The sequence below is a fragment of the Gasterosteus aculeatus genome, chromosome 9, assembly GCF_964276395.1.
Source record: "Gasterosteus aculeatus chromosome 9, fGasAcu3.hap1.1, whole genome shotgun sequence".
Taxonomy (NCBI): domain Eukaryota; kingdom Metazoa; phylum Chordata; class Actinopteri; order Perciformes; family Gasterosteidae; genus Gasterosteus; species Gasterosteus aculeatus.
In genome coordinates this window covers 7,374,370-7,386,377 of record NC_135696.1, presented here as the reverse complement: position 1 = coordinate 7,386,377, position 12,008 = coordinate 7,374,370, and positions in this window count along the sequence as shown.

The window sequence follows — 12,008 nt, the reverse complement described above, 5'->3', positions numbered from 1 at the left end:
CTGTAAATGAGCTTAGGGCAGTGGATAAAATAAGAAAAGTCTTTAATCATTGCAAGCCACTGTAAAATATCCAACATTTGCAGCAGATTAAAGCCATGGAAAACCATGTGCAAAAACATAAATCAAGCTAGAGCTGTCATAAAAGACATCAGGCTCACAAAATTTCCTGGGACCGCGCTGCCTACACAGAGTGAACATGAAAGGAGAAGGAAAATGCCTGTGGCAGCCTCAATAACAACCACCCTCTAAAACACCACGTCTGCTAACTTGACACTTACAGTTTAGCCCTGCGTGCTGCTTATCGTTCAGTGTAGATTGGAAGTCATCTCTTTGTCATTGTGAGGTCAAAACGTACGCGAGGTCACGTGTGTTGCCCTCGTCGTTCCGGCTGAGATCTTATCCTTGCTCCTTCCATCTTAAGGTCGGCTAATTGCTGCGGCTAATCACCAATCCTCGACTGCTCTTTGACACCACTCAGATACTTGCCGTGTGTGTGCCATGAAATGTTTTTTAACGCGTTACCTCAGAGTGTTTAAAATAACACGTGGACGAAATGGATACATGAGGCATCCAATGAGAAGAGGAGGGGAGGGAACGCCTAATGATTAGCTGCCCTAGATTCTTAAAATGATCTGCTGTTTTGGGCATTAAAATAAAGTAAGCATAGTGGTGGTAGAGCATAATCAACTGGCCCCATTCCGGCAAATTCTCCCATGTAGGGCAATTGAACAAAGTGCGTTGGAATTGAAATTAGGTCGTTCCTAGGGGCCACTGGAAACAATCATAGCGGGGAGGAGGGGAAGGGAAGAGGGCCAAGAGTTGCAGTTGAGCCGACCTCGGTTGTGACGCCACAGCAGAGTAGCACATGCTAGAACTTGGCTAGGCTAACCTTTTCCAGCCGCCGACTGCAAAGTGGTGTAAGTAATGGCTATAAGTGATGATCCTCACTGACGATGGCAAGGGAACTGAGCTTTAAGAGCCATGTTGAGAGGAGGGCTGTCATCGTGACATTCTCTGGGCTTGTGAATTATAGAGAGAGCAGGTGGACTAGCAAATGTCCTCTGTTAAATATACAGCAATTCACACATTTATGATCATTTTCTGCATTTAGTTTCGGCTGATGTGCAACATTAAAGATTTGAAGTTCACATCTAAATGTTGCAATGCATTCTGAATGTGGCCTAGTATGTTGAAACAATGCCACCGCCACAGATTATTCATCTGTGAATATATAGCCACGATACGTTTGTTTTAAGATTGATCATGAATTTGACCAGTATCCCTCATCTCAATCCCCTGTGCATACATAACTGCCTCATCTGCTCTTCTCTCCCTTCTCCGCTGCCTGTCCGGGGGCCTAATTTAGCCTTAGTAGGCTCTCCCGGTGCCTAAGAGAATTCTCCTTTATGCAAGCCGGGTAAAATGAGAGCGCAGCGCGGATGAAGCCCCTCTCCATCATGGTGGATGGGGGGAGTCACGGGTGACACCCCCTGATCAGGTGTGCATGCGTAATGGCCGTCCCAAAATAATCACTGCTTTGAATAATTTGCCCGCTCCGTCTCTCGCCCCATGATTCTTGCTGCTTCGACTCGTTTCGTGGCGGGTATCCCATAAATCCTTGCGGTAAATGTAAATCAGTGGGCCGGGTGCATCTGACAGATGGGGGCTGCGAGGAGTCCTGGGAGATCTCTCCTCTCACCTTTCCCTTCAGCTGGAATGGATGAATCACTGGCTGGGCTAGCTAAGTAGCATCAGTGCGCGTCTCGGAAAGTGTGAGAGAGGCAGCCAAGATACGAGCCGATACAGGGCACATAAGTGAGAGCCATTTTGATCGAGAGTGATCTAGACGCGGAACATGGGTGTCAGGAAGACAGGGACAGTAGTGGTAAACAAAATCCTCCTTCCTTTGTTGTTGTTGTTATGGCGGGGGAAATGAGGTTGTGCAGGTGGACGGGATGCGGGCTCGCGGATCCTCGAGCTGACAGCTCCTCGGAGGATTGGAGATCTGAGGGGTGGATGGGAGGAATGAGGAGGAGGTGGGGAGGCGCCCCGTTCCTTGGTCCCCTTGGCTGTCTGTGGAGCAGAACCCATCTCTCATTAAGGGAGAGTGCCGAGAAGACACTTGAAAGTGACATTCACCCTCCCTCAACACCCCCCCCCCCCAACCCTAACCCCCTCCTTCCTCCATTTTAGAGATGCTATGCATGACGGCCACTGCCACTCAGCCAGCAGGGTCACCTCTCTCTCTCCCGATCTCTTCCTTTGCCTGGGGGAGAATATCAATGCCGCAGTGCTTTTGGCAGATATACATACGCCACCTACACCCTTCAATGAAATCCATCAATTACGGATCCCTTACAGGGAGACAGACGACAACCGTTGCGGGAGAGCTAGAAAATGAAGAGAAAGAGGAAGAAAAGACAGATACTCCTTATTAGAGATGAGGAGAGGTGGATGGAGTCTGATGATATGCAAAGAGATGAAACAATATGTGTTCTTGATGTGGGGGGGGGGGGTGAAAAATAGAGGAATGGAATCAAAGGCTGCAGCCCGCTGTGGGGTCAAGAGCTCGGGAGCTGGATCATCTCTGCTGTGGCAGAGTGTCGATTTTCGCCCCCAGTTCTGACCTCAAGCCTTGACTCCTCGGCTCATATCCATCCCTTTAATCTTGGGAAGCTCCACCTAATGAGCTACATAGTTCATCGAGTCAGGGAACAATGTGGGGCCTCTGTACCCCACTGTCCCTCCATGAACATTAGGCGTTGTTCTGTAACGTTATGATCAATGCTTTGTCTCATTATCAACATTAGTGTGGTATTTTTTTGTTTTTCTTCTGTAATTACTCGACAATGGTGTTTAAAAAAGCCTTTCCTGTTGACTTCCCAGTGCAGTTTTTGTCTGTCCAGCGGTCTAGTTTGCCATCTAATTGTCACTGACGAGGTTCCTCTACCCTGCCAACGCAGCCCATGAATAAATAACCAAAATGGCCCCTTATGCTGTCATACTCCTTAAGTGAGCAAAGCACTTGTGATTAAATTCACACAGATATGCGGAAATAAACCAACGACGCCAAAAGATTCAAAACACTCCAGCCTTGAAGGGGTATTAGACTGTGTGCAAGTCCCATCCAGACACAAATCCTGATGAAACTATACACTCATAAAGGGTGGCGGCACACATGGCTGCAGACACAGATGCTTATGAGAAGCCGGAGTCCTGCAAGTAATTTGTCGTGGAACCCGTTCATTTGCCGGCTATCTGTTTGTCCGTGTTCTGGAGGAAACGCTTAAACACAGTTTGGTCGGCGCTGAGACCTCAGCTATGAGTGTTGATGACTAGTCAATAAGGAGCAAATAAGAACCAATTTCCAAATGCGGCCTACCCTGGAGCCTGTAATGCCAGGCATCATCTCATGAGTTACGTCGAGATGGCTGATGGCATGTTTGACTTTAATTATTGTACTTAAGCTAAACATCTTTGATACGGTCAAAACATTCAATACTAATTGATTGAACGCCATTCTATGATGCCGTTATTGTAATGATTTAATTTTCTACAGTAAAATGCCATTCAATTAAAGGTTTCATTATTACTTCTTTCCATTTGCCGACCATATTAACTCAAAAATCCACACTTCCTGAATGAAACGCTAGTCCCTTTTTTTAAATTACACTTAGAGAAGATACAAAGTGCATATTCTTGGCGATTTTCTCTTTAGTGCGGTCCTCATCACACAGGCTGAGAGGGAGAATAGCCAGTGCCTGTGTAAGGGATAATTTGTACCTTCTCAATGAATGAGGAGGACAGGCAAATTACTGGCTGAATAAGGACTGCCTGTGGATCCCACTGTCAGAAAAAGAGAGAAGGGCAGAGAAGGAGTGTAATTATCAACTAGCAAAGTGCATTCATATCCTATCACAAAAGGATTGGGATGTGGGCTGAGGAGAGAAAGAGAGCAAGGGAGAGTGAAGGAGGTTGAAAATGGAGAGAGATATGGAGAGGGGGAGGGACCCGGAGTGAAGGACTCCTGGCCAAATGGATGCAAGGCCGTAAACAGGGTTAAAAACAGCCTTCTATGGTCTGGTTCCATGAATGCAGACACATTAAGACCTTTTAGCCCAGTGCACAAGGACCTCTTTGGAGTTAAAGAAGAGAGGAGCCGGGGAGGAAGACGGAAGAAGACCACGAGAGGCTGGCAGGCCGAAGAGAAAAGTGCTGGTTCGTGCGTTCACAATCAAAACCACCCATCTCTGATTTGAATAGACTCAGATACGTTTTAAGGGGCGGTGGGTGAGAGGGAGATTTTTTTTTTTCCCCTCGTCTTTTTCCCTTTTAGTAGCTGACATTGCAGAACAAAGCTGGTCTATTAGTGACCCTGAACTTTATTGACAGGCCTGCCATTACCCGTACTTCCCTGGGTCTGTGGGGTCAGGGTTCACAGACGGCCGGCTTGAAGGGGCCTGGTGAAGTTGTCTGGGGAACACATTTAGAGAGCAGGGACACCTGTAGGTTCGCATCCAGTCCAGCTTGGGACCATGAACAACAGTGAGACCTTTTGAGAGGGAGCAAACAATGCAAGCCTGCTCTCTAATAAGTCCTCCGCCCACTTTCTCCTCCCCCCCACTCCTTCTCACAAGCTTTCTCCCTTTTATCACACATGGCTACAGTTTACTAGCCAAATAGGTAGAAAAATCTGTATGCAATTTTGAATGGGTTCATCCATTCAAGTGTGTGTGTGTGTGTGTGTGTGTGTGTGTGTGTGTGTTAGGGTGTGTGATTGCATGTGTGTGAGAGTATTAAGAAGGTCGCGGGTTTATGAATTGGTAAAAAAGTTCTGTAGAACGGCAGAAAATAAAATCCTCCAAAAATGTCAGTTTGTGTTGCGGCAGAGCAGTGTGACTCTCCGGTCACGCATAATCCCGAAAAACACTTTGATTCACTCTGATTTCCACACAATCAATCACGGCATTACGCTGGACTGTGTCAATCAAATCCGAGTACACAGCAGTGGACGAAGCCAGATGCTAAACACAAACAAACGCACACACACACACACACACATGCATGCATTTGCTGAACGAGGCAGTCGGGCGGGGCAGGGTCAGACTACTGAGGACTAAGTGATAGCAGCATGCATTTGATATATGTGACACTGCAAATGGAGGGCATCAGTGCCGTTTGCTGGCACAGCATGGCAGCGTGTGGTGCACCGCGGGCGACTGGCACGCCAGCCAAGCCTGGCACGCACACTCTCTGAATACGGAAATGCATCCCCACTGGGTTTGCTCTGTAAGCCAGAGCATGTGTATTTGGGAATGCATGTGGCAAGAGTCATAATCAGTTAAAACGTTAGCGTGATAGTCAGGGGGTCTTTTGTATTGTGGCTGCAGGGATCCACCCAGATTGCATGGACACGTCGTTGTAACACACACTACGGTATCCCCCTCCTCCAGCTCTGTATGTTGTGTCTGCACGCGCTCCCTGGCAGCGGGATCCGCGGCGGTGGCGGTGGCAATCAGGTGTTGCTGCATATGTTCCTGGTGTCAGCTCCCTGTTTTCCCCAGCGGGCAGGCCAACTTATTGCCAGCCTCGTAATAGGAGGGCTGGGCAGGGGCCATGACTACCACTTGGCACGCAGCACGGCCAATATGGCTGGCTTTTTGTTCCACGTCCCCCTGAAACTTAACCACTTCTGTGCCAAGATTGATTGCTGCAAATTTGCATAACATTATTATTGCGGCACGTGTCGGAAATGTCCATCTTTATTGTGTCATTAATCAGCAGACCACACAGTGGGGTTTTACGGAGGCGCGTGTAGTACAGTAGAGTGGTACAGAACAACAAGAGCACAATGCGTTTGTGAGTAGTCGCTGCGCACGGCCAGAGAAACCCGTGGGTGGCGTTTGGGAATTGTGTCAGTGTCAAAAAAATGTGTTTTAAATAAAATATTTTTCAGAAAATAAAGTCAAATAAAAATAAGGAGTGAGTTTTTTTTTCTTCTTTTTTTTCTGCGGCCCGGTAGCCTTTATCAGTACAATTACTTAAGTAATTAAACAAGGACCATTATGCATTTTACAGTGAAAATGTTATCAAGTTCAATGAGCGCCTTTAGGCTTCTGCTCATGCGCCAAGGTGGAGGAGCACTTTGAGTGCTCGTTCGTAGCTCCATCCAGCTACGTAATGCTTTCTTCCACAGTGACTCAATTAGCTGATGCCCGTTTGCCATAAACCAACACGCTGTTCCTGCTAAATTAGCCTCTATTTCATGTTATGTTTTATCATCAGTGGTCAAGCATATCTAAGTAAATTTACTTGATTATATATATATATATATATATATATATATATATATATATATATATATATATATATATAATCTACACATAATGTACATTTACAGACATACATTTGTGTTCGTGTGTATTTAAATAGAATTTCACTTAGAGGTATCTTTTCTTTGCTGAATTGTAGATATTCAAACAAGATGTAATTAACACAGTGTGATGTTTCTCCTTTTTACTTAAACGCATCGGAGTATTTTCTCCACCACCGTCTATCTTTAAATATTATCTACTTTGCAATCCATATTCACACATCTGTGCAACTTTGACACCTTCATTCACACTTATCAGCTTGTCCCAAAGGCTTTGGTTCTCTATCTAAGGATATGTGATATATGACAACTCTGTCTTCTTTCTTTCTTTTGTCAAAAGACACCCCCCCCCCCCCCCCCTTCCAGACGCCCCCCCGCTCTAAGACATTCTGACCCAACACAATATCTGCAGATCAAAGAACAACACACACCCACAGGCTCGCATACACAAAGGGAGTTCATGTTTTTCTGGATTGTAGCTGTCAGAAAGTTTTACATGAAAACAACAGTGGAATATGAATATGATGTGTGTGTGTGTGTGTGTGTGTGTGTGTGTGTGTGTGTGTGTGTGTGTGTGTGTGTGTGTGTGTGTGGAGGGGAGGGGGGTGGTGGGTGAAAAATAGGGAAAAAAAAGAAAAAGAAAGAATTGTTGCCATAAAGATAAAGACACTAATTTTAAAATACCTTCACCAAAGTCAACATTTGACATAATTATCAACACACATTATCAACACACACATCCCAAAAGCCTATAAGTGTCTGATCTCTCTCTCACACACACACACACACACACACACACACCTGCACACACAGACAGAAACATGCACACACAAGGGTGACCTGCTTCAGCCGTGCGCCATATGGAGTGAAACCCCTTTATTTCTCTGTCTTCCTTTGCCTCATTTCATTCCCTGTGCGAGCTGTGGCCAAGATACTCCGCAGCCCTGCAGCCTTGCCTTTGACAAGGAGAGCACATTGTTTACTTTCTCCTGCTGGCCGCACACACACATGCACACACATGCACTCGGATAAATTTGGATATGTTGAACACACACCAAGACTTACATGTCTAGATGTTGGATCGTGTATGTGCACATGTGAATTCGAAACTTTTCTAAACACATGCAAGCACACATGAAAACACTCACTTCCACAAACACACACACACATATATATATGTGTATACATGAATACACACAGACGCGCTTCGTTACTATCCTGGCCTGAGCAGCCGGGGCTCGAGCCGTACCGCTGCACATCTCTGTTACGCATCCACGTCATTCAGGCCACGATCGACGAGGGAGGGGTGGAGTGGTGGATGGAAGGGACGGAGAGGCTTTCATAGCTTACATTCAACCCCCACACTGCTGCCCTCTGCTCACACACTGCCTCTAGCAGAGCCCCCCGCCCCTCTCTCTCTCTCACACACACCCACACACACACTCCCTCCCTCCACCTCAACCCCCGCGGGCCCCAGTCCCTGCTCCTCCAGCATGGGTCAGTGCTGAAGAGGACACACGGCAAAGGACAGACGGACCCAAGGCTGCCTGGACCCCATCAGACCTGCATGGCCAGGGACAGCCAGACGAAGGTGGACGATAAATCGGACGTGTGTATAAACAAGTGTGTACTTTTATGATTTGAGTTTATGGTTGATGAGTCATAGGTAGGTTAGAAAAGGACATTTGATATAATCCACGGACAATATGTTTGTGGAATACAAAGAGGGTTTGGAATGAAAACGATTCCCTTCGCTAACATGTAGAGAGTTCGGTGAAGTCTGACAACAGAACCTAACAAAGCAATTACTTTCACAAACATGTCTCGTGTGTTCCACCGGCCTGTTTGTACTAATTAATGGAGAAACACACACAAACACAGGCGCACACACGTACACAAACTGTCTCTGGAGTGCGAAGATGAGCGCGTCATTAAAGGAGGCTCACATGCATTTCAGAAGAGGGCCACTAATCCAGCATGAAATTCAATTTAGAACTTGGAGCGCGCCCCGTCCCCGGCTTTGATACGGCGCCAGATACTGACAGAAGACGGAGAGCCGCGGCTACTGATAGCTTCAGTGGCTGTAAACACACAAGTAAACAAATGTGTGAAAAATATGTTTATTGTGGCTGCTTGGTGTCGCCTTCCAATTTGTTTTTCCACTTCAGGCTCTGCTGTTGTTTCAATGGATTTCCATTAACATTAGAGGAGCGGACGTATATAAATTAGGAAAATGCTAGTCGTGCTACAAAGAATGGACTTTTTGAAACCCTCGGCTAACTTTATGCTCTGAATGCCATCGGATCATCACTTAACAATAACAAGCACATTGAAGCCGCACATTTCACGGTTGCCAAGGCGTTACTTTGCGAGATAAAATTGCTGTTTGACAAAAAAAACAATGGGTGAAAAATGACCTGTCAGTCAGCAGCCCGCTGCAACAATACCGCCGTTGGCCCCGCCGCTCTTTATGCTTCGGCAGGGAACAGGGCCCCCTTCTATAACCGTGACCGGGGTTAAAGGTCAGCATGGACCTCTGGACATGTCCTGTGATGATACCTCGGGCTGTGTCATGTGAGTGGGGGGAGACTTCTATACGAGGAAAGAGAGAAAAACCGGGCGAATGATGATAGAGAGAGAGATGAGAAGTAAAGAGCCGGCATTTAGGAAGGACTGGAAGGCACAGATCATGAGATCAGTGTGCAGGTCATCTGTTTTGAAATCCATTTACACGATTCATGCCCAGGGTTGTCAAGTCCACACTGCTCGTCCCAGAACCCCCCCCCCCCCCCCCCCCTCCCTCCTGCCCATATCTCAGGCCTCACAGTGTTTTCCTTTACCACAAACCCTTTCTGGCTTTCCATAATTAAAGAGGGCAGTGAGACCGGGAGCTACGAGAAAATGGCTGCCACATTTGGTGGAAAGGGCCGGGAGAGTGTGAGGGGATGAAGACCAGTTGCATCCCACAGAGCTGAACACGAGGCCTCGCCATTATCTCGGCGCTTCTCACGCCTTGTCATGGACAGAACAGAACACGTTGTGTCAGCGTTGAATATGTCTTTTAACAAATACACGCACACACTGTCCTTCTTGAAGAGATGGAATTTGAAGTGGTCGGTTCCCTCTAACTACAAATGAGACATAATATTCATTCACTACTTCCTCGTCACAGAAGTAAAAAAAGGCCAAACCAATTTCTATTTCCACTTCAATTAAACTTGTAATGAATAAGTTTAACCTAATTAATGAAAAACTAAATGATTGGAGTTTGAAGCCCAATTGAAAAAAAGTCGATACCTTCTAGGTAATAGCTGTTTTTACTGATGGAAGTTGGAAATTAAAGATTAAAATAGAACTGATATTCAAAAATCTAGAATCAATTAATCAGAACTGCAGAAGATACTAGAACTATTATAGTGAGTCCAGAACAGAGAAGACTTTCCCCTAACTTTACATTACATTGCATCACATGTCATTTAACTGACGCTTTTGTTCAAAGCGACTTTCAATAAGTGCATTTCAACCATAAGGATACAAACCCAGAACAAGAAACAGGAAAGTGCAATTCCTTCAAACAAGCCGAATTACAACCTATAGATAAGAGCCATTACAGGTAGGGGTGTTTCTTACTGTAAAACATTGACAATGTAAACCCAAAACTTCCAGAGGCCACCGTTGTATTTTGTATTTGCAATGTAGGTGAAGCAACTCAAAGAAAATCCAACTCGGTTTAATGAGTTCAAGTACTCTGTAGGTCATTAGGAGGCTTCTGTACATTGGGCTTGTATCCCAAGATAAATGTTCAAACCCCATATTATACTTTTTCTCTTGGCCTTAATAAAACCCAGTCAGAGGTGTTGGCAAACAATGGCCAAGGCAATAAAAAAAAAAAAGCTATCAACCGCCACTCCTTGGACTTACTCTCCACCATCACATGACCCACATGCTGGACGACATGTCACAGCTAGCGTGGCCTCATTTGCATAAGAAAATCACCCCTTTTCGGACGCAGGGCACAAATGTTGTCTAGACGACATGCTTTAGACGGATGAATCCCCCCCGCCCACTGCCCCCCCCACACAGACATACACACACACACACTGACACAACCACATGCAGATGCCTTCATCCTCTCAAACGAGCACATGCATAAACACCTATATCTCTGACTACATGCATCCATTCACACACACAGACACGCTCACGCCACTTCAAACACCCCAGGCGGAGCCTCCGACCAGGGCACGACTATAAATCAGCTCCAGGTCTGCCCGGCTTCACTCGCATGCTGTGTTATTATGATGCAACGGATCAGGAATGAGAATGTATTAAATACATCACACACATGCAAATCCATGGTGATGGAATGACAGGACGGCACAGCCAGTCATTTAGATATGCAGATTGCTTCTTAGTTTGGAGATTATACGATTATTCTGGTCTATGTGCCACTAAGGGTCAAAGGGACGAGTTCTTTGATATGAGATGTGTTGATGCGACCACAATGAGCGTTGACAGTGCGTGCAATTATGTGTCTATAACTCCATGTGCATGCATACGTGCCTCGGCATCTATGTGTGTGAAAGTGAGTGAGTGTGTGTGTGTGTGTGTGATTGTTTGATGTACATATTTATCCAGTTGCAACTACTGTGGCAGCAGCAGGATGGGTCTCCAGAGAGCTGATTATATCTGTTTTGTCATCTGTGGCGAGGGTGACGGCGTGACACTGGAAACCACTCCGCAGCCCCGTTCTCCTGAGTTGGGCACTGCGAACGTTAGCTGTGCTTCTGTGATGAATTCACTTGCAGTGCTTTGCATATAACAGAGATCATCACACACAGTGTGATGCAGCTGTCAGGCCTGCAGCGCATGTGCGGTATGTTAGTTTGTGAATTTGCTTCTGAGGAATCCACTTCCTGGCCTGGGTTTAATATTTGGAAAAAGTGGCACCAAACATCTGTCTGCTGTCACCGTGTGGCAACACTAATGGTGCCGGGCGTCAGGATTAGTGCAGAGGCAAAAGGCGTGAGAGAGAGAGAGAGAGAGAGAGAGAGAGAGAGAGAGAGAGAGAGAGAGAGAGAGAGAGAGAGAGAGAGAAAGAGAGAGAGAGATGGCCGTAGGGAAATAGAACAAAATGAGAGAAGACAAGAGGAGAGACGGAGAAATGACCAGAGAAAACATGTGGGTCACTTCATCGCTGTCCGAAAGGTTCTCATCCATCCTCCCCCTCTTTTACCACATGGCCCCTGAAGGCAAACTTCAGCTGTGTAGAAAGACAGCATCGCCTCTGTCAGGACAAGAGCAGAAGTGACTGCGAGAGCTGTTGCTGCAGACAGAAGTTGGTTATTGTTGGCTGAGGGATACTGTAACTGACCACAGTGGGCCAGGCTTGTCTTGGCTTCAGCAGCGTGCAACAGCACTAATCAACACCCTGCTATTCACACGCCGAGCTAGCAGTCATTAACATGTAGCCTGCTTCTTTGCATATCTGTCAGCACTTTGTAATAGAGCTGATTTCTTCAGCGCGTAAAACATGGTGGGCTGAAAGTGTCAGTTTGCCAAAATTAAAAAGGATCTGTTGTTGTCACCTTCGGGAGGCTTTTCCTTAATTTGTAAGCAATGTGGGTGATTAATC